Source organism: Manacus candei, unplaced genomic scaffold (genome assembly GCF_025592945.1).
Source record: "Manacus candei isolate 608988 ecotype Guabito, Panama unplaced genomic scaffold, ASM2559294v1 h1tg000020l, whole genome shotgun sequence".
NCBI classification, from domain to species: Eukaryota; Metazoa; Chordata; class Aves; order Passeriformes; family Pipridae; genus Manacus; species Manacus candei.
Window position 1 is genome coordinate 4,959,555 of NW_026138068.1, and position 22,632 is coordinate 4,982,186.

General features: G+C 39.7%; 1 long non-coding RNA gene across 2 annotated transcripts in view; it reads right to left on the minus strand.

The window, feature by feature from the left end:
- The window catches only part of LOC127470196 (uncharacterized), a 122,126-nt gene that overhangs the window by 9,514 nt on the left and 89,980 nt on the right, over window positions 1-22,632 (minus strand). The window contains exon 3 of one of the 2 annotated variants that reach the window (XR_007904203.1): window positions 6,436-6,672. The exons of the other annotated variant lie outside the window; for it this stretch is intronic. This is a non-coding gene — a long non-coding RNA (uncharacterized LOC127470196). Of the gene's footprint in view, window positions 1-6,435; window positions 6,673-22,632 lie in introns of those variants that run through there. 2 annotated transcript variants of the gene reach the window in all.

Consider the following 22,632-nt stretch of genomic DNA (forward strand, 5'->3'; position numbering starts at 1 on the left):
TATTTTTAAACATGCCTATAAACATCTGGCAGGGAGATATTCTCTATATCAGTTCAATAGAATAGGATCCATTTCTGAGTCCCTGGCTTTGAGGCAGATTGGTAGCATCATCTCTACCACACCGTTGAGCAATTTTTAATTGGTTGTTGCAGGACTGGAATGACAGTAAGAACAGACCTGAAATTTTTTCTGCCAACCTCCTTTTCCAGAGCTATCAAACTAGCATTGCTCCATTTCACTGCTTCTGCTTAATAAAATAAGTAATAATTAAGTACACAATTCACATCTGCACTGACAGGTCAAAAAATAAGAAAACTTGGATAAACACCAGCCAAGCCAGATGGGACACTTAGTTAGCAGAGACTGCAGTGAAAAGCTGTATTAAAACTTAAATCACGACGGCTGTTTTTCAGGGTTGGTAAGATCATCCTCAAACACTGCTGCTGTACTTGGCCATGTCAGGTACTGTTAAGATCAGCTTAGAAAATTCAAGGTCCCAAAAGGGATGAGTAGATTGAATCCTCTCCAGAAATTTTGCTTCACCGATTAAAATCTCTGCAAGCTTCACGCACAGCTCAGGCTCTGCTCAGCAGCTCCCAATATTGAGAACATCTATGCCTTTGAAATCATCTTCATCTAGGAGTGTACACCATTTAGGGAGTTTTAGCAATAAAATCCAGACTCTATCTTGCACTTGCAATGCCACTTGTAAGACTTAAGACCATCTCTCCATACTATAGGTTCAGGATCTAGTTTAAGAATGAAAAACATCTCAAATCTGAACATTTCCAACCATATCTTTTACTTGTCAGATGAGAACATGGTTTTCATATTACCCATGGCACTTGAATTTATTTATTTATTCCTCAAAATCTTCCTTTGGTAACCTTACCATGTGTAAATTTCAAGAAACAAAGAAACAATTTTATAAAATAATGGAAAAGTTTCCAAAAATCTGCTACAATTGGATTGGAATGGAATGTCAAGCCCCTGAGGACCCTCCCGTGGTTTTGAACCATTAAAAGGATGAAGGATGAAGTGAAGCATCCTGAAGAGAAGGGTTTTAATATTCTCAGTCACCAACTGGGTAAGCAGAAGCTCAGCAGATTTTCTCATAGATTCTTACTTGCACTTATGTGATAAATTCATGGATGCACAACGATTTTAATGGAATATCTTAAACTTTCCATAATTTCTATTCCTTACAAAGAAATGACACTCAAGCAAGAGCCACTTATCAGAAAATTCCTGGCCAATTTTGTATCATATACTGGTGGGGTATTGGATGGTAACAAAGCTGAGTTCTCTCAACACCTTTTTAGACTTTTACAAACAAATACATAGTTAATCACACATAGAAACTGGACATTTCACCTCTGACAAAATGAAACTTCAAGTCTTTGGATGGCTAGCTGGGATTAGGTTGTTAATATCTCCTCTCCCATTTTCCCCCCTTTCTATATTTTCCCCTGAAAAACAAATTAAAATAAACCCTGGGCTCCTTTAATCCATTTGAAACGCGTGTTGGCCAAGGAGCAGCATTATGCTCATCTGTGGAGGCAGCTGCTCGCCCACCCTTCTGTCTGGAGAAGAGATAAATACAGAGGCTCAACAGAATTTTTCATTTTTCCAGTGTTTCTTGCCTACTTAATCAAAATCCAGCCTTGCTGCCAACTGTCAGCAGACTCACGGTTTATAAATGTTGTAGTTCAACAGGCGCTAACGCTGTATGTTATCTTAAAATAATTACAACTTTCATCTTGAGCAAAATCGAGATTTTTTTTTTGTGTGTGTGAGGAGGAGCACGCTTGCTAATGTTCAGCTTTAGTTTAGTTTTATAACAGTCTGGCGGTTTCAGATGGGGGCTGAGCACTTGTGTTTTGTGTGGAGGTGTTAGAGGATAAAGCTACTGAATTTTCTTTGATGTTATGCTAAGATTCAGAAAACTCGGGCAGCATTTCACATTCTGGAGCCCTGATTTTTTACTAAGGTGGGGAGGCATGATGTAATAGATTTACAGCTATGTAATAGAAAACATATAAATGCAGTATTTTCAGGGATTGTCAGAAAGCTTTTTACTGGGAAAGATCCACCTAATCCAAGTCCATCCTCCCTCAGATCAGAAAACTGACACATGCAAACAACTTAAAAATACGTTTTTAACTTGAAGCATCATGAAAAGGAAAAAAAAAATCAGAAAGAAAATAATTCCCATCTTTCTGAAAGATAATAATCCTCTCAGATTTAGAAGCAGACCAGCATTTCAGAAATAAAACCTCTTTACTGCACTTTTGTGACCACACCCTTTGTCCTGCTGGAGACCCTTGGCCTCCGTGGGTCCACACCAAGCTGGGGCACGTGGTGTGTGGGTGCACCTGCAGAAGGAAGTCCTGGCAGTGCTGTACAGCAACAGAACTTTCTTTAAATGGCCCCAGCAGGTGAAGGATTGATATGTTCTCATAAAGATCTCCTGTGGAAACTGGAGGTCTTTGTTTCTCTGACAGAATGGGGTTTGTTTTGCTCCTTCCGCTGGATTAACTAACTCCAGAACATCACACCTCTTAACCAGCATTATTTATGGCATTCATCCTACAGCTGGGAGAGTCAGACACTGCTTCAGGGAGACATTTGGGAACGTTCAACCCTCCCATGGCTGCACAGACATCCTACAAACAGAAGTAGCCAAGTCACCCTTAAAACACAAATTGAAATGATACTTGACAACAGGTTGTCAAGCCTGTACCTTCTGCACCAGCCAACATAAACAAAGAACTCTGGGAAAAGAAGGAATATTGAGAGCAGATTACACAGTCGCTCTCTTCTGAATCTCCCACCTGCTTTACCAATTTAGCAGCACCAGTACCTGAGCAGAGACTTGACTGAAGCCATGAGGGGGGATATTTCATTATCTTCTCAGAAAACAACATCTGGCTGCATAATTGGCTGTGGCTGCTGCTCATGAGATTGCAGTGGCTTGGATGAGCAGGACTGGAGAAGGAGTCAGAATCAGTTTTGATTGGGAAGACAGAACCTGATCCCTTCCAAACAAAGCCAGCTTAAAGGGGAAGACCACAAGGTTAAGAAAGAAATTCCTTTGGGATTGGGTTTAATAATATCACACAGAGATTAAAAGTGCTTTATTTTGAGCATGCAATTGAGAACAGTTCTTTTCTAGCAATCCCTGCCTGAACTGTGAGACTTGATTTCCTCTCAGGAAAACTAAACCCCAGGTTTGTCTGCAAAACTTTCAAATACTTAGACTGATTTTGTAAGTATCTTCATAGGGGATTAACATGGAATTTTAAAGTGAAGTTCAACACTAAGACATTAGAATAGGCAAGAAAGGATCAGCTTGTCACTTAACTAAAGGAGCCTGGAAGGAACTTTCCCATATCAAACTGAAAGGATGTAGAAAAATACCTTGTTTGTTTTTATGATGAATTCTGCCACTTATGTAAATTAGAGCAGAGTTCAAGAGATGTGGTATGTCTGAGTAACAGCTGGGGAAAACTGCACAGCAGCTGCCAATATCAATAATTTATTATTAATTGGTTCCACAGCCATTTCTGAAACAGTCATGCCAAGAAACTGTGCAACAGGATAACGGTATTATAGGGCAGGGAAAAGCCATGCATTTCTGTACTGCTGTCCTAGAATTTCCCCAAATATTTGTGTATTGCTGTGTATGCAGCTGTTTTTCTTTGTTATTACAAAATGCAACCAAACAACAACAAGACCGGCAAAAAGACAAAACAAATCCATGGATTTGTGTTCACCACAAGTACAGGAAGACAGACATGGAGGTGGAATATGTGCTAACCATAAGTCCTGTGTTGCAATTGCACAAATAGATATGGTTTCTCATCAGAATGAGACGGGGCTTTGCAAACCTCTGCTTGAATTTGTGGGGGCTGAATCCACTTCTGTTTTGATATTTTATGTTATCAATTAATTTGACTGAACTTCCTGGGCAAGTTATTAAGTCCCCATGCCACTTTCTCATTATCTGTAAAATAGGGCTAACAGTATCAGCCCTAGCACTTTACAAAGGAGATCAAGGATTATATAGAACGACGAATAATTCACAAATCCTGGTTGAAAATTGCATGCCAACTTTTTCCTCTTATCTGAAAACCTCCAACCTCCCTCCAGTGTCATTAAAACAAGACTTATTCCAGCATATTATTTTATAAAAACAAAATAGGCAGTAAGTATTTAAGATGATTATTTGCCTACAATCATAGCTTGACTGCCATTCTCCTTGTTTTCTAAAAGGAATCTATTTTTGAAGGTGACCTGCATTACTGCAGTGTTAATAAAAATGCACTGTGTGTAATCAGTTATTATTTTATCTCTAAGCATATTCAGTCGTTCCAAATGTGTAAGCATTCTCAAGGGGAGCATCACGCCAGCAAGAGAAGACTCTTCTTCAGGAAAAAAGGGGGTCAAATCCTTCCCCAAAGTACTGAGTCCTTAATGATACTGATCTATTTAAACACTGCACAATACATTTCATATTTAGATTGTTATAATGTCTTGGACTTTGTCGCATATTTTATGTTTTGCCACAAGAATAACTTACTATAAATGAAGGTGCCTCTGAGATCCCACTGGCCACAGTTCAGGTGAAAATATTTCTCATGAAAAAAGAATTTTTTAAAAGTAATGCTGAGCTGCTGAAAAACAATTTAATTTTCATGAAAAACTGCCCAAGCATGTGCATCCTCCTTTTTTTTTTTTGCTTTCAGTCATGCTCTCTTGATTCCCAGAAAACTTGAGATTTCTAAAGAAAAGCATCTCATTTTTTTTATGCTTAGTCTTAGGAGTACAATATATGTACAGGATTCCAGGGTTACAGGGAGGACAAACCCTCTGATTTCCAGTAATTCCCAGGAGCAATTTCATGATGGAACCTAAGTAGCTATGGAAACAATCTCTTTTGTTTCCTGTACAATAGTCTACGTTTCTAAAAGCTTCCACTCACAGAGAAGGACACCACTCCCTCACAATGACAGTACCCTTTTCCACTGAGACACGACATGAGTTCTGCTGCTTCACTCCAAACCAGGTGAAACAGTGAGTTTGTCACTCTGGAGGAATATACTGGATCCGTGGGGAAAGGCAGGGAGAGGAGGAGTCCAACTAACAGAGCTCTCAGCCTGAGCTGTGCAAAAGGGGTAAGTTCTATTTAGAAGAAATATTACACTATATAATACCCTGAATGACCTTCTGATTACCTCTAAATAGTAATTACATATGGTAGCTGTGGTCCTAGCAAACTGAAGCGTGAGGTCCTATAAGGTAGGAAATTGGATATGGAATGGGCCAAGAATGAAAAGAGGTAGGTGAAACTCCTTGGCTAAATTTAGATATTCTGTGTAAACTTGGGCAAATCAGTTCATCGTTCCTCCTTTCCAATTTTCACAGAGAAATGGGAATCACACATTGCAAGAGTTGTACAAGGACATGCACAGCTTGGCTCATACTTTCAAGGCACCTAATGAAAGAAAGGTCTACAGCTCATTTCTCAACAATTATCTCTTCCCCTGTGATCACCCAGGATGGCATCAATCCTCTGGGTCATTTCTTGCCTCACTGGGGACTAGAGAGGCCACAAGAAGAAGCCACTGTCTGACACCTTCTCTCTGCACAGCACCCCAAACGTGGCAACTACCCACAAGATTCAAATACAGCTCTCAAAACTAAATGAATTTAGATAGTATCCTCTACTGCCATTATTTAGTAGATGCCATTTATTAGAGTAGCAACAGGAGGTAGTTATGTCTTTTCAGCCTTTATTCCTTAGCTAGGACTAATTTTTAGTCCTAGTTATGAGTTTTGTTATTTCTGTGCAGTGCATGATTATGTCTTTACCAAGCCTCTCCTGTAAATGAAATCTGCTGATTCCATAGAAAACATCCAGCTAACCATGATTAATAAAGCAACAGAGAATACAAAGCATTTGAGTTCAGCTATCTTTCACACAAGTTGTCCTATCTATAGGGGAAAACTGTCTTCAAAAAGAGAAAAAAATTTTTTAAAAAATACAAATATACACACATATATTTGAAAATTTCCTTGCACGTCACATAGCTTTGACCAGGATGTGAGGGACATTCCAGAGTTGACAGCACCAAAGAAAAGTGATACTTGTTCCACATTCACACTGTGGCTGGTCTGAACTTTATAAAATATGTGGATTCAGTAAAAGAAGAAGCCCTGAGTAAATGATTTATCTTGGAGTGTCCAATGCAGTGTGGGAATCTCCTGTGAAGGGACAGCAGTACAGAGCAAACCCAGCTGCACTCCCCCCAGTGAACCACTGCTTGCTGCTCTAAAGGTAAAACAAAGGGGATCTGTTCCACACACAAACGAGCATCACAACTCACAGTCACACTCTCAGCTACTTTGAAGTGCCTTCTCTCCATGGATTCCTGGGCACATACTGAGTTTTATTTATATTAATTTAAATCTGGCCTCCACTAGGCCAGACCAGTAGTAAAGATCTGATGTGGATCTGGGAAAACCAGGATTCCCTTCTGCCTCCACAGTGATTTCCAGTGTGACTGTGGTAAAAGTCATCCTGTGTCCTTCTGCCTCAGTTTCCTTTTCTACAAGAACAGGACAATGACATCCACCTCCCAGAAGTGTTTTAAAGTCTTCTGATGGAAACTGCAAAATGAGAGTGGTAAATATATTTATCAGTGGAGAGAAAAATAATCCTACCACTCTCTGTACATATATTGAAGAACGGGGCAATAGATTTTCTTCATCTGATTTGTTCCCTCCCCAGCAGATTTAATTCTTATCTAAAACTTACTCTTGAAAATCCCATTTAGTTTTATAACATGCTTGGGAATCCTTTGGAACAGTATCTACTTTATAAATGCAAGATAATACCCAGTGTTTCCAGGCTTCTGCCTCTAACTAACATTCATCCAAAAATGTAAACAGGCTGAAAATTTTGCCATAAATGCTCCATTTCTTTCCCCAGTGTTCCATAACATTTGAGTGGGGGAGCAAAAAGAACTGCTCTAACCACATTTGCTTTTTGGTAGGTTACACAGAGCTCATTAAATCATGTACATGAGCTGGATGCCAAACATATCTATTGCAAAATTAACTCAGAAACCAGGGCACATCCTTATGCATTCAGGCCTTTGGGCACCAGGGCTGGGATACATGAACACTGCCCAGTCTAGAAGAGTCAATAACAGAAAACCAATATTCTCAAGTAATATTTGGAATCTCAGGAGATCAAGAACATCTTCTAGTGCTTTCTTGGTTTAAGTCACTTGATGACAGTTTCATTTCTAGCTCATCAGATGTCATACTAAATGTGATTTACCTTACTGTAATGATTTTTCAAGGATAGGGTCAATTTTTCTCATTTCTTTAGTGTATTAACATTTAGAGAATGAATTCGACTCCTTTCCTCCATGGATGCACACTACATAAGGTTACTAGATGAAAAAAGACTGCTTTAAAATGAACCTAATGACACTTTCAAAGACCCCTGAGTCATTCCAATCCTTGCAAATAGAATTCCTCCTGCCTTTGGAGAGGAATTCTGGTTTCTTGTGAAGGTTCTGATGCACATATGGGCCTGGAACGTGCCTAACAAACCTACAGCTGCAAAAATGGAAGAGCCATTTCAAATTTCAGCTGTGGGAATGCAAACTCCCCCTAATCACACTTTTACTAAGCTGGCATTCCCAGACTTTTGGGAAGGGACCATTCTGACACACCCATTGAACCAAAACTGGGATCCAACCCCGTCCAACGTTATTTTGGGGGAAGGCATATCTTGCTGTCCCAGGGCAGTTGGAGAAACTGAAGTAAAAATCACTCTTTAACAATACCTCTGTGACACATCTTTCAGTATTATACCTTTTAAGGATCCTTATCAAATACATACTAACCAGAGGCCTCAGATTTCTCTTACTGGACTGCCTGCCTGCTTTTTACTGACCACGACTGTTAAAGGCAATTTTTACTGGAATAGTTTGAATAGTTAGCAGCCATTTCTGTAGCTCACTCACCTGTTTTCTGGATACTGGTACATATTTAAAACTACTTTCTTCATTGATTGGCTTTTCCATCATCCAGTCTTCCCAGGGCTGGAATACCAGCAGTTCCTAGCCCTACTTTCAGGTGTACAATCCTGAGATATCACTGTCTTAGGGGTAACCTAAATCTTTTGCAATATTTTAGCTACTACCATCCACTGCACCCTTCAAGCTGCTACACAAGCTGCTTCTTGTACCACATTATATTTTTAAAACCACAGGCAATCTGGACTTTCATTTCAGTCCAGGGCTGGTGTTCATCCCCAAACAAGAGAGGTAATTAAATGTGCTAATTGTGTTCATGTGCTTCTGGTCCACGACCGACACCATCACATTTGAACCATAAATGGCAAAAACAAAGCCAGAGAATGGAATGCACTGAATAATTGAAAGGGATTTCCCTGCATGGAAATCCCCCCCAAACTAGAGAGCACCACTACTGAGGGTGTGAGAACTACAGGTTCTGTGAGTCACTCCACATTAAACCAGGATTACTTTCCTTGATTCCAGGGAACACGAGGCCGTTTGTAAATATATTCAAATTATGAATCTTACCAGCAGACCTGCGTTCCCAGAAGTAGCTCATCATGGAAATAAATAGTCTGAAATCAGCTACCAGAACTTCCCAGTTCAATTATTTCAATTTGTTACAAAGAATGAGAAAAAAACATGCAGAGCTGTTTGTCTATGGTGCTTCTTCCCTCTGTGCAGACAATGTCTCAGTAAAGCAGCAGTGGTATGAAGCAATGTTTGCTGCTGCTTTAGAAGGGGCTTTTGAACAAAAAGATAGTTCTCTGCAAGCCTCTAAAATCCTCCTGCAGAAAAGGAACTTGGCACTTTAGGCAACACTTCAGGAAGATTAAGATATTATTGCTCTGATAGAAAAATAAGAATTACACACAACTATTAAAAAGACCAAACAAACAAACAAATAGCCAAGAAGGTAATGAAACAGCCTAAGAGATCCAACATTTAAGCAAGTAACTTTGCTTGAAATATGAAGACAACTTCAAGTCCATCTTTATAACTAGAAACAAAAATCCAGATTTATCTTGCCAAGAATAGAAAACCTGACAGATCATAAAGCAGGAGATCAGTGAATAGATCTGATACCATTTTCTCTGTTCATAAATTGTTCAGTAAGTTTGGAGACCTTCTTCCTATTTCTGATTAAAAAAACCTAAACCAGCACCAAATAATCAAAGCCCAAACATATTATTCAAAGGCCTAAATTTCTGAACTAGCTGTGGAATTCAGGGGTTAGTTTGAGCAGCCTGGAAAGGGATTACACCTTTTCTTTATGGAGCCTGGCAGACATGCTTAAAATAGCCCAGCCTGAGATTTTTGTCTGTGCCAAGTTTTCCAGCACTGCAGTAGATTGAGGGCTGTCAGCTGCAAGTTTCTGCAAGGGGAAGGTTAGAAGTCTGTGCACTTGTAGATAAAATGAAAAAGTCCTGATCCCTGAAACCTTCTGAAAGTCATTGGGAACTCCATCCTGAGAAGTTCCAAGAGCAGAGAGGAGCCATCTCCTCCTGAAAGCTGGCCTGGCTTGGAAGACCCAACAAAACTTTGGCCATGCTGCTTGTGTCAGATACACACCAAAACAATAAAATATTTGAATCACAGACTTACATGCAGAGATGCACTAATGATTCTTTTCCAGCTAAACATGAAGAGGCTGGAATATTCCATATTCCTTATGCAACAATTTTGAGGAGGGTGACACAGGTGAGGGTGTGGTGCTGATACCAACAAGAGAAGTAGTTGAACACATTTGACAGCTGCTACAGGATCCATAAAAATAAAAGCTGTGCTCTAAAGGGTATCTATGCCATGGGTTTTTTTAACCTAGATATTATTAAATGGTGGAACTTTCTATAAGTGAAAGCAGTTGTGTTTATTCCCTTGACACACACCCAGCTGAGATCCTTAGTCAAATTGGAGGAGATTTTTTAACCATTTTTTTTCAACTCATGCTCTTCAGGTACAAAATGGCACAGAAATGTTTGGAACAAGAAGCCCTTCTGGATTCACTCTACTGAGCACTGGTTTTGCAAAGCACTTCTAGGCCACATTACTTGAAATTTTGCTATTTTAAAGGTATTAAGTCTTTGGCACCATCTGACATCCTGACTTTTGCACACAATATCTGGAACAGCTACTTGTTAGAACACATCATCAAATTGTCCTAACACAGAAAGATGTTATTTCAGACTCCAATGGAATCAGTCCTGCTTTGTTATCAGGAAAAAAATTGTTTCTTCAAATCATACCACAGAGCCAGGTCTCAGTTTAAATTCTCCAGCTTATTTTTCTTACTTTAAATGTTTCATCTCAGTATTCTATCATTTTCAGGATTGCTTTCCTCTCCTAGTGACATTCCCTAGATGAAAATCAGGGAGAAGAACCACCCCTCAGAATTTTTATTAGTTTTTCTGATTCGGGACATTTACTTGCAAGAAAGGTTGCAGGTTTATCAACAGTGACCAAGGAAATGATCTCAGGAAATGTGCAGAAGGTCAGAAGTCAGCCCCTCCATGTCTTCATATCTCATTGGAATTTTACTCCTGTGCTTCTTTTGAATTCTCTGGCAAAGAATTTCACATCCCTAGAAATGGTTCAGCCACAGTGAGAAAACATTTTTCAATCTGTCTCTTCCTCATAGTTTTATCTATAAGCTGACTTTGGCCATTACCATTTTCTTTCAAGCTGTCCTTTCATCACTGTCTGCACTGCAGTCTGACAGCTATCTTACTTCAGTGCCCTGAAGAATCTTACCCTGTACTGACCCCGGACTTAAATTCAGTTCCTGCTTTTACTTTCACTCATGAATATTTAACTGCTGCAGTTTACACCTGCTGGATCTCATTTTCTGCCATTAAGAGCATTGAAGTTTACTGTGGGGGAAAGAAAATAAAGTGCTTTGTGATGTCAAATAATTCTCTGAAATGATTCTCCTCTCAGATCTGGTCCCATCATACTCCTTTTAACCTCTGTTTGCACCGTCAGGTCTCACTCCGATGATCCCTTTACTCAGCTGCCACCTTTCCCCACAGCACAGGCCCTTGGACAAACCTTTTCTGAGTGTTCTTATCCAAATGAAAATAAAGAGAAAACTCCCCTAGAGGGTCACCTTTATCGTCTGAATGGGGGTTAAATTCAAATCCCATGAAGTTGGTTCCAAATTTATGATCATTTCGTTCCTTGCACCAGCATGAAAACGAGATCATCGGTGGGACCAGCAGCTCTTTCCAGTATCCACATCCAGTATCCACATGTGACATTAACTTCAGAGGCTGAACACCAATTTCTTCACTTTGAAAGCTTTTCCAGCCTGCAGCCCACTCAGTTATTCTACACATTGACAGACTTCGAAAGGAAAAACCAATGCATTTAGATGTATATTTATATATATATATATTTTTATATATGTAGTGTATATATATATATTTTTTAAGTTTGAATCAGAACAAGCATTTTATTCTTAAGAAGGGATGATAGGCTGGTGTCCCAAGTCCTGCTCTGGCACCAGTGATGCAACCCTGCCCAGCTCTGCTTCCCTTTGCAAGCTTCCTTAGCCACACAATCTCAGGGTGGTTTAGGACGGGAGGAATCTAAGGAAGTTACCTGCTCCAGCACTGCTCAAAGTATGGATATGACACTAAAACAGGAACAGGGATTAAAAAAACCCCTTTGTTTCCTATTTCTTAAAGCAGTTAGCCCACAGAAAGTGCCTTCCCCTTAGCCCATGACAGCTCAGCTACTTTTAAAAGTTTTGATGATGAATCTCACTTGGAAGTTTTTTGCAAATCCATCTAACGCAGCACAAACCAGATCACCCTTCACATATTTATTGATTCCATCAGAAAACTCTAATGGATTTGTGAAATATGACTTTCCTCTACAAAAACAATGTTGTCTTTTCTCCAGCATATTTATCTAGGTGTCTATCAACTCTGTTTACTACACTTTTCTACCATTTTGTCCAGGAGAAAAGTCAGACTTGCTGGGCTGTAGTTTCTCAAGTTTCTCCCACACTTCTTAAAAGAAAAAAAATCCTAGTTTTGGTTTTATATACCCTACCTTCCCTTCCTTACAACCACTGCAGAGTACATTTCAGTTCTCTGGAAGCCCTTAGTGCAGAATTTTGGTTGCTTTGGTAGGGTAATGTTTCAGTTCTTTGACACAGGAGAAGAAATAATACAGCATTTCATGCATTTTCATCACTGTTTATGACAAGTCTGGCACAAACAGAACTGGTTTTTTAAGGTTGCTAATATGACAACTGGATTTTTGGCTAAAAACTCACTTTTTTTTAAAAACTGCAGAGGAGGTTATGTTCCTGCTGGTTTCTGCAAGCCAATGCCAGAGAAAGAAATGGAAGATGGCACTGCTTGTACACTTACAGAGGAAATCAAAAGAAAGAGCAAGTTTGATCCTCTACTACTGATTGAACAGAATATCTTGTGGTTGAACTCCAGCTATGATAAGAGTAACTTATTTACATGGTAAAATTGTACCAATTTTGCACTGAAAGTGATGAGAAAATAGGAATTGGAAAGTTTTTAAACTATTATAAATGTAAAACACATCACCCATTCTGACTACATGTAGATCCTCTGTGTCAGGAAGTTTTTCCTTCAGCCTGCAACAAGTGGAGACTTGTTCTGTTATTTGCTGATATTTAGACACAGGAATAAAGCAAATGAGCTGTAAAGCAGAATCTTCCATGTTATTGCTCTGCAGATTAGGAATGTTGTTTGTTCCCAAGTTGAATTACAGTCTATTAATAAAGCAATAAACAGTTTGAAACTACTTAAATTTTTAAATGGTATAAAATGTTTAAAATTAGCACTTTCTTTCCATAAAATAAATCTGATTATGTGCTCTATAGTTAGATTCGGAGAGATAAAAACAGATTATGCAGGTTCTAAATAATCTACTTGGCTGTTGAAACCCGATTCTTATTTTCTTGTTCATGATTGAACCAGCAGAATCCTAATACATTCCTGTTTGCAGCACTAAATCAAACCATAAAGTATAAATGCAGTGTCCACTTTAGCCAGTGATCAAACCTGCTGGTATTTTCACTGTCCTTGTCTGGAAAAGGGACACTGTTCATCTACAGGAGGCAGGAAACCTGGATGGTAGAGCTGAGTACTCAAACACTTGCAGAGTTAAGTATACAGTGTTTTAATGGAAGCATCAGTTGCCAAGCATATTATACAGGCTGTAGTAATAAACATCAGTGTAGAGAGAGAGGTCTTGGGGAAATAGGGACATATTTCCAGATTAAATTCCCTGGGTGCAGTGTGATTCCACAACAGAAGCATTAGACAGAAGCAGTGGGGTTACCTTAATAGACCATATAGTCACCACCGAATGTCCCCATAAACCTTGGAACACAACACTGACCTAGAGAGCACAAAGGCATGAAATAATGGCCACTGCTTTCCTCTTCTTATAAGAATTTAATCTAAATCACTTCTTCTTGCTTCTATGACTGTACTATTGACTTCAGGGAAATTACTTGCATCAATAACCAGAAAGACATTGAAACCCCCAAGAACTCGTGTTCTTTGCTCTCTCTGCCTCCTACAGACACATACATTGTCTTGCCCAACCAAACCACTCAGAACTACACAATAATTTTAAATATATGCCAAGGTCAATCTGAACACATAGAGAAGAGATGGCATTTTAGCCTCAGTCTTCACATCACAGCACATAAAAGGACAGGTGCCAGTGGAATTATCTCTAATCACCAAATGCTGATTAGGAGTAAAATAACTGCTAGGAAATGTGTTGGGGGAAAATGGAAGCAGTTCTCCTAATCCCAGTTCTACCTTCAACTTTACCATTACTGTAAAGTAAAAGTTCCTGGGTTCCAGAACTGTTTTGAGACCTGTTTACTAATACCTTCTTATAAAGTAAGGATTGACATCATTTTTACAGCACCTTGCACAGTAGAGCCATTTCCAAAACCAGAGTTCTTAAAACACTAAAACAAAAATTAGAAGTTATTGTCTGAGCCCTTTGATGGTACCCAAACCCACAGCTCCACTCCACTGTCATCAGCAGAGACAATCCTGCTCACAGATTTGTTTCTTTCTTTCTTTGTCTAAGTGAGATGCTCAAATCATCTCCTGAAGGTCACACAGAAAGTCACCAGCAAGGAATGGAGCTGGATTAAATGCTTTACATAAAAAAAAAAATAAAATAAAAAAAAAAAAGAACAAAGTCACGACTTCTTGCCTGTTTGAGAGATCGAGGACCAGTGAATACTGATATATTTTAGGACATAATGACAGAGTGCGAGCCAAGGCACATGAGCTGTGCTATGCTGCAAAGTGTTTGAGTGCTCTAAAATATTTTCATACTCCAGAGGTTGGAATAGGCTGTGAATTTATGCTTTTTGTTGCTATGGTAATTTGTATTGTCAAAGTTTTAATAACCTCATCAAAAACTCGCATTCAGGAGCAATGTGGCACCTCTACGTAATTTAACACCAATCCACTCATAGCTTGTGGTACCATTTGAAACACTGCACAAGGAAATTAAAAACAAATAGAAATAAATCACCACAATAGGGAAACCAATAAATATTTAGGCTGAAAAGGTGAGCAGTCAGTGGAAAGAAAAAGACATTTTCAGAGAAATGATGGAAGCCTCTGAGACAATTATTCTCCTACCAACAGCAGCAGCAAGGTTAGCCAACATCAGTGGTAATTAGCCAAGAACTATGGGCTTGTTTGCTTGTGTGTGTGTATGAAAAGCCATTTTAAGCAAAAGCTTTTCAAAATTCAGATTTGTTAGGCTTGAAGTACAACGCACACACGCTGCTAATATTTAATTAAGGCAGGTTAAAAATTACAGGCTAAAATCTACACAACGTTAGGACTGTACACATGACAAACTCTTTTTGAGTTCGACTTCAATAATGTCGGTGGGATTTCATCCGGGTGTAATTTGGTCCTGTATCTAAATTTCCTCAGTGTCCTAATACACCATCAAATTACTCGTATCATTTGTTTGGTAGCTTTACATGCTGCTCGTGCACCATTTGCAGGAAGAGATAATTATGTTTCAGCTCTTTAGTTTATTTTTCTGCTTGAACTTTATTGCGTTTTAATAGTTTTTCTTGCTCTCTCCAGCGCCGAAATAAGGGAAGGAAAAGGGGCTTTAATAAATAATTATTTTTTCATCACTGTTACGGTTCAATGTGTGAAAATGGCAACACCTCTGACTTCCTTGAGTTTTTAAGTTGCACTGAGAGAGCTTGAGTTATATGGGGCCAAATACTAAACACTGTGTATTAACTTAACTGAAGCCAAAAAAACTTCTGCCAAACAAGACTCCAGTATAGTGAGAACTTGAATTAACTTCAGTGTCTGGCAGATGCACAAAGTGTACAACCCACAGTTCCCCTCTGAATGCCTGGGTTTCCTCTGGACAGTTTTATTTTTCCTCTGGACCAATTCTCTGCACCTCCTCCCAACATGTATTCTTGCCTTTTTGCAGCCACAGTTACATCAGGGCAGCTATTTCAGTATATCAACTTGGTTTAGTCTTACTGAAAACAAGACAACAAATATTTATTTATTGCCCTACCTCCCACCTGCAGCAAGTGTATATAAAAAGTGGTGCTGATCCTCCTGGCTTCATACTGCTACTGGATCAGAGAGAAGGACAACTGAAAAGCCAAGTGCTTCGAGGCACAAAGAGAAATTGGCATTTTCATGGAATGGACAACACTGTCAGTGGATTTGCAGCAATCCTTCCAAACCGAGAGCTCCGAAGAGACTGGCAAAAAAATCCTGTGGGAAATCAAATTTCCTTTAGCGCTGTGATGATGGGGTTCATAGTGAACCCAAACCCACAAATTACAGCACAGGTAGAAGCTCCTGCATTACCAAAAGCATCTTAACTAAACCAGCCCCTGCCTGCTTGCTAGAGCTGCTCTGAGGGCCAAATCCTTTCTTTCCCATGAGAAGGCAGAGTTCACAACCTGAAATGCCTCATGAAGGGACTTCTTGATTTTGGATCTGTCTCCCTGCCCTCCCAAGTAAGCCAGGTCTGTGCCATGGCAGCAGTGAGCATTCTCACTGCTCTCCAGTCCTGGAGGAGCTGAAGTTCTCCCTCGGTGCACCATGAATATTTTAATAGCCTTGAATACCTCAGGCAGTAATCAGAGGTTCCCCAGGTGCACAATTCTAAATGAATCTCATATTGAGCTTTTATTTTTAGAGAAATATAATGATCAGAATTCAGAATAGCACAGTCACGGTTGTCACTTCATTTCGAGGGACTTCAAAAATAATCAGACTTAAAACATTTATGGTTAATTAAGGAAAACAAAAAGATTTATAATGTATAGAGAAGCCCTGTGTAAAAAGGTGTGAATGACGAGTGATCTAATTTCTTTGATGGCCTGGTGATGTGAGTGGGGGTGGGAAGGCAGAAATACACAGAATAAATAAGACAAGAAAAGGTTTACTGTAGGTGGAATTTGGCAAGAAAGTCCCATTTATGTCAACAGTGTCATCACCTATGGAAGAATAAGAAGGATTTGAACATCATGGGAGGATGCAAAAAGAATTAAAGGTCATTCCATTAGCTCTTTTCTACTGTCATAGCAGGATCTTCTGAACATTGCTCCACTGGTTCTTGAACACTATGAACTATTGAGATATCCTTGATGTTGCAAGTAATAAACTATTTTTTCCCAGCTGTATGGCCAAGCCTACCAATGTTAAAGTAACACTTTTGTTGCAGCCACAAAATTACTTTCTTTTTCTATGTTTTCAATTTTCAGACATTTACCATCACTAGATTTTCTATACTGAATATTATTAACAATATATACTAATTTCCTTTGCTCTCTTTTCAGCTACTGTAGCCTCCAGCAGAGACAAAGGCTCTTTCTGAACCTCTCCAGAGCAGATAATCTCTTCCTGATGGCAGAGTGCAGTTGCTTAGGAGACTGTAAGGCCCTGTAAGAATTTTAGTAGCTGTAATGTGGGATGCTATTGTATCAAAGCAAGTCTTAACATCAATAGAATAATCACAACTCAATTTCTCTTTAAAACACTGGGTTGTTTCTTTGCTCCACCTCATAATTAGAGCTTGTGTCAGAGCCTAAGCAAGAAGGCTTTTCAGGTACCTGTCTAGAAATAATGAGAACTTGACTCTGTGCAAGTGTTTGAGAGGCAGGCAGCTGTCTTACTCAAGTCCCCAACCTGAGACCAGGCTGCACTTCTCTGATAAAATCAGCTACAAAAGCACTTGAAAGCAGAAAACTTGGTCAGAAAACACATTTCTTTCTCTACTTTAAATGTTTCCCACCCAAACAGAAAAGCTCTGCAGTGTTGTAAACTGCATCCCAGATACCAGTGACTAGACCAGTCAATACAACATTTAGACAAATTACAATGCTGGTGATACTGCAGTAAAGTGTGTTCCTGTCACCTATGCACCCGGCTCCTTTCACAAAGGTTCTGGGCAGAAGACACTAATCAAGCAAAGTACTGACTTAGGAAAGATTTAATCAAATTATTTCCCATAGATGCCTTATTTTCACAGTCTCCCATGAGCAGTTCAGGATTCAGATAAGAGGCTTCATGTCCATCTCTGCTTGCTCTTGATTAAAATCCAGCATCATTTCTACAAATACTAGAGATCCAGACACTTTGGAGGTTTGTTGTCACTCTCTGTTTCGCAAATACTTTAAGACCAGGCTGTGTGGTAAATACTCCCTAATCCAAACTGGAAAAGCCTGGTGTGCAGAAGCACAGCTGTCAGTCTCAGATGGCATTTGCACAATTGACTTTTTGCCTTTGAAAGACAAGAATCTTCATGTTTCAGCCTGGAAGAGGAACACAGCCCTGTATTTATACAGTATTTTACAGTCCTTCCCCCACATTTATCAGATATGTCCCCATTCTGCTGCCATCTCTTCCTACACTGGGGCCAGATTTGGGATCACTGGTCTCCTTGTGTTGGAAAGCAGGGGCTGGGAAGTGAGGGAGCAATGATCACTGGTGTCCCATTGCCACCCCTTTGTCATGGTGATGACCTGCCTGGTTCAGGAGGCACAGCAGGAGGGATGGGCTGTGTCAGACCCGTGCAGTGAAGGGAGGCAGCCCTGGCAGAGGCAAAGGTGGGACCACTTGACTCTAGATCACGATTCTGTCCTGGGCACAGTCCCTGTGTGGTTTGAGGGATGTGCTGTCCTTCACCACAGGGAACTGCAACAACTCAAACCCACCCTTCAGGGTTCTCACAGGAAGGGAGGCAGGACGTGTCTGCAACCCAGAGGCTCCACTGTTCATTTTTCCAAGTCACATTCCACCCAGGAACAAAGCCAGAGTTCTCTGAAGAGAATTAAGTCCTGTGAACAGCTCTGTCCAATTATTAAAAAAAATTCTTTGAAAATTTTGCTTATGGACATGAAAGGGAAATCTGACTCTGCGAACACCACGTTTGGGGGGAACAATGAATTCCATTTTCAAAGTGAAATGTCACCAAGGTTTTCAACAGAGGCTATCACAGCAAGTACAGCAATTTATTCAGTATTCTAGAAACTGCCAAGCCAGAATTGATGATAACATGACCAAGTTTGCAGTTCAATTTGGTTCCGTTCTTTTCATTTTTTAATTAAATCTTGATAGTTGTAGGATAGGACCACTTTACTGTAATGCAAGTGAACAAACTAAATTCAGATGCTCCTTTACCCTTTTTCTTCTGGTTGTTCTTATGACTTATTAGAGAAGAACCACATATGCTGCATTTGATGAGAAAAGGAAATATCCAGTACAAAGTGTCTCCTGTGAAATGCTGGCAACTGATAAATTCCCTTTATCATCTGACATTTAGCCAATTAGCAGCAAGAGATTGCAGAAGCTGATCAGTTAGGACCCATAACCTAAATTTGGTCCCATAACTTAAAGTTAAATGCAATTTTAAAAAAGAAGGTGAAGAAGAGTGGTGATTTTCTGTACAGCAATGAAGTGATCATGCCATTAGCTATGGTAACTGAAGAACAGTTTCTCTACAGCTGGTCAAAAATAAGTTGAAGCAGTTTTGACAGAAAAAAACTCCTATCTTTCAGCAAAAGCTCATACTTGAAAAACTTAATTTTGAAATCTTCAACTTTCTCTAAGTTAATTTGGAAACAAAATATCTCAACAAGCAACAGAAGTTTTGTTGCTTGTCGAAATACTATGTCGTGTTCTAGAAGCATCTTTCCAACAGCTCAATATTTTAAGTCTGTGAAAATCTTCAAAATTGCCTGCCACAAATTTATCACTTTGTCCATTGGAATACTCACCAAAAAAAAACCCCTCAAGAAGGCTGTTGAAAGGTGTCACGGGCTCATTAAATCGCTTTTTTGCAAAAGTGAAGCGTGTAAGTATAACAATTAAATCACTGCAGACTTTTAATGCACAGACTACGTCGTGTTGCATTCCAGTTAATCTTTGCACTGACACCTGACTTGCTGCAATGTCTGTAGAACTAAAATTATAAAAGAATGAAGACCATAATGTGCTCCTAATTGCTGTGCTAAGCCTTAATATAAGATGGGGTCAGAGAGACAAGGAGCTTAATTGATTTTATTGCAGGAAACAAAGACAGCATGCAAACAAATCAGCTGCTCTGATATCAGTGGGAACAGTCATTAAAAGCTTATTAGTGGGAGAGGTCCAGGCAATAAGACACAAACACAGAATATTAAAGGAAATAAAGTTTGCCCAACAAGAGCAGTGTGGTTTTATTTTCTTCACTGAAGTTTCTTCTATACTATAATATGATTAAGATAATTAACACACTGTAAATGTGAAACTTCAGAGCCTATTCAGCTTGCAAAGATAGGAGTTCAGTGACTGCAGTGAAGCACCAACATCTAAGGCTGAAGCTAGACCTGGGACACAACTGAGCACTTGGAAAGTTTGGTTCCATAGTCTGCACAGCTCTTCCTCAATCCTGCCTGCACAGCCATTCCCATCCTCATGGGAACTGCAGCATAACCCCACCAAGAGCTCAGACTGTGCCTATTGCCCAGGAGCATGGGGGAGTGGTGACATTCCTCCTGTCACAGTGGGAGAAATTGCAATTCCAGGCTGCAGAGGAACAGGGAACCCTGGGCTAGCAACAGCCCTGCAGCATGAAGGAAGCCTCTGAAACCCCAACAGAGAGGAAATTCAGACACAGGTTGGATGCCTAATGGTATATTTATCAACACATCAAAGGAAGGAAATCATTTACATTCCACTTAATGGGTAAAATAAAGACACAACAATGTAACAGGCAGGGTTATAATTTTCAACGTGGCTCCAGTGGCACAGCTGTAGGAATTTTTTGTAGTTGACACACAGAGTCAGGAAAGGGCCTTGGTCTGTCTTCCCCAAATCCAGAACAACTAAAAGTGCCCTGAAATACAGCCTGTTTCCTTGAGACCCATTCATCCTGCTAGAAGTATGTTTGTAATTTATATTTTAAATAATGAGTATTTTATGTCTCATAGTAACATCAGCGTTATGATCCAGAAGACCTTTTGGAAAAGCAGTAGTTTAGCATGGTCTCAAATGATGAATATTTACTGCCTTTGGACAATAAATATAAATAAAAGTCTAAACAGACACAGCAGTTCTGTGTAAGAGTCTGAGGAAAGTTTAAGACTCAGTAGCTTATCTACATGTTTAGTGTGAGAAAGGAAATACGTATATTTGTTTACCAGAAATGTGACTCTTGATATTTAATAACTTTTAATTTAAGATAATATTTATTCTTCTCATGATTTGTGGGCTTTAAGGAGAGAGATTGTTCCCTATGCTGAATGTTGGGCTACTGTCACTTAGGGAAACCCAAGTTTACACTCCTTCAACAGCCAGATAAGAAAGGAAAGGAGCATATCAGCAAGAGGTAATATCTTTCTGATGACCAAAAGCAGATAAGTGGTGTTTAAGTCAGCTAATTTGAAGCTAGTGCCTAAAATTAATAATATATCAGCGGAGTCAGTGCCTATGGTGAGGTTACCAGAGCTCTTTGTTTAAAAAGTGCTTATTGTTTAATATATCCTTCAGGGCAAAGCAGTGTGCTGGGAATTCACAAGCCATGTTGCTGCTTCTCTCCCTTTTCAAGTGGCTTCCTTTCAAGACTGGCTGCAGCACCAGAGGCAGAGGGGGAAGAATAATAGAGTGCAGGATCCCTGTGGAATGTGGGTTTCAGAGAACAAGCAGATGAGAAGGGGTTTGCACGCTCCCAGCTCTGAGAGGCCTGATGTCAAGAGAATTGGGGTTTTTCATTAAAATAAGAAAGCAGTGAATTACTAGGACCCCATCAGATAGTGAAGTCATTCACTGGAGGAAGACCAGACAGTAGAATAAAAACCCCTTACTGAATGATTGGCAGAGTGGAAGGGAAAGCACAAAAGATCAAGAAAAGCCAAAACGTGAGCGAAGTGAGTGACTCGTGCCTGCTCTGCTGTGCCTTTGCCAGTCCCTGTCCTTGCTGAGCTCTGAAGGGGTAAGGAAGTGCTGGCATGGGGAAGATCACAGCATGAAGATGTACTCAAATGAGCAACTCATTGAAAATCAAATCCATTTCAAGGCAAAAATAAACAGAAGTGGAGAAGGGAGAGGCTACAGTCTGTTAATGCACTGAGATTCAAGACACTGGGGTTCAGTTTGGGGGTTTGCTGTGGATTTTTCCTGTGCTAATAAGGAACTCAAGGTCCTTGAGATGCAGCAAGAGGGGAGAATTCCCTTATTTCCACTGGCAGTCAGGAATAAATCTCCAGCTCAGCAGGAAGGACTTTAGACCTTTTAAAACCAGCAATGGGCTCTATGTGGGCATTTCCTAATGGCAGTTCAGCAAATGTCCAAGAACGGCAATAAATAACATTGTTTGCTATTGAAAAGTAAATTGAGGCACAAAGCTGTCAACAAACTTATCCAAAGTCATACACAGAGTCATATACGAAGTCATGAACAGATCCAAAAATACAAAATGACAGGCTGTGGAATTTGGGGGAATTTGTTGAGGAGATGAAATTGCAAGTAAATTGATGTGAGAAAAAAATTTGATTTTCCTCTTCTAGTGCAGGAGTGAAGGACAGGTAAATGGGTGGGCAGAGGAGCTCAGCTGCCCGAGATCCAAAAGCACAAGGTTGTTATTGTTTGATATAGAGCCCTGCAAATGTGGGGGAGAAGGTGGGCAGAAAAAAGAAAAGAGAGACCAAAGAAAAGACCTGAGAACAAGATTCTCTTTGAAGAGAAAACCAGGGGCCAGACACAGATCACATTGGTATTCCTACTGTGTTGTATCTGCTTATGTAGCAGTGTCATTTCTGACCCCAACAAATCACCAAAGTGATTATTCTCCCACCAATCTTACGTGGGAAGAAAGAATTAGGCACATAACAGAGGCAGGAAAACAGATGTCAATCCTGTCCATGCTGAATCACATCAGATCTTTCAGGGAGTCCACTAAAGAATTAAATTCAAGTGTAATGTGCTGGACTTACTAAAATCAAAAGGAAAACTCAGTATCTTTAGTAAATTCA